This window comes from Saccopteryx bilineata, chromosome 2, assembly GCF_036850765.1.
Source record: "Saccopteryx bilineata isolate mSacBil1 chromosome 2, mSacBil1_pri_phased_curated, whole genome shotgun sequence".
NCBI classification, from domain to species: domain Eukaryota; kingdom Metazoa; phylum Chordata; class Mammalia; order Chiroptera; family Emballonuridae; genus Saccopteryx; species Saccopteryx bilineata.
The window spans coordinates 155,425,898-155,427,338 of record NC_089491.1 but is presented as its reverse complement, the minus strand read 5'-3'; positions in this window follow the sequence as shown (position 1 = coordinate 155,427,338).

Genomic DNA, 1,441 nt, shown 5'->3' with positions numbered 1-1,441 from the left:
GAAGGGCAGGACCATAAATTGCCTTTTTACACTCCCAGCCCATTACTAGAAAGACCACACCACCAAGAGATGTATGCCCTAGATTTACTGGATAAGGTATTTCCTTTTTTTTTTTTAACAGTACGCAGCCTGGAATTACAGAGTCTTGTTGGCTATGCCTTAGTCCCAGACCCCCTTTCTATGTAGGGCTAGGGGCCAACACCTCGAGAGAAGGGGAACTGGCTCCCACTACAGTAACCCTTATGAGGGACCGGAACCAGGATCAGATGAAAGATTGTTTCTCTGAAGGATCTCTCACTTTAGCAGAGTTCCATGGGAGGGGGACCTGCTACCTTCTGGCAAATTTCACCTTAAGTAACTCCAATTATAGTGACTATTGTCTTAACCAAGAAACCCTACCTGCCACCCTAGAGGGCCCAAAAGTAACAAAGGCTTCTGAAGGACTATGGTTTGTGTGCACTCAAGGTATCTTCAAGTGTATAGTCCCTGCTCATCCTGAGCTTTGTGTAAGTGCTTATATTATTCCACAAGTATATCTGTATGGGGGAGACTCCGAATTCCTCGTTGCTCCCCCTAGGTGGGCAAAATGAGCTCCACTCCTTATCCCTATCATAGCTACCATAGGAATTGTAGGGTCAGCTGCGGTAGGGACAGCATTCCTCATTCAGGGAAAACTCACCCTCAGACAGTTATCCAAGACCTTCTCTAAAGATATTGCGCTTCTCCAGGAACAGGTAATATACCTCAAGAAGCAAATAGACTCCCTCGCTGAGGTAGCCCTTCAGAATAGGAGAGGACTAGGCCTCCTCCTCCTTAAGCAAGGAGGAGTGTGTGCTGCATTAAGAGAAGAATGTTATTTTTATGCTAACCACTCTGGAGTAATTAGAGAGAATATCAAAACACAAACAGATTAAGGCACAGGGACCTAGAAGAAGAAAAGCCCTAGCTGGTATGCCTCCATGTTTAAGACCTCTCCTTGGTTAACTACCCTCATATCCACAGTTGCCGGACCCCTCCTATTATTCTTAATGGTTCTTGCCTTTGGACCAATAATCCTTATCAAACTCCTTGCCTTCATTAAAGAAAGAATAGAAGTAGTAAAGTTAATGGTTCTGTCCCAACCTTATACCATTCTTCCCACTGATGAAGAATAAAGGGTTTGATTTATGCCCAAAAGAGATGGGGGAATGTTAGGTTCGGGGAAGTGTGTTGTGGCTGCCAGAGTATAACTCTTGAAAGAGCAGGAACAGGGAAGTGCTAATAGGGCCCCTGTGAGGCTGAGAACAAAGAGATTAGCACAAAGCTGGGCAAACATCCTGCATTCTATTGGTTAGAGACCCTTATCAGAAGTTTATGTCTGAAATTCACCACTAAGCTAGACCCTTCCCCTGTTGCTATGTTGCGTGCGACACCCCCCCCCCCAGCAAATAGCGAACTGCCA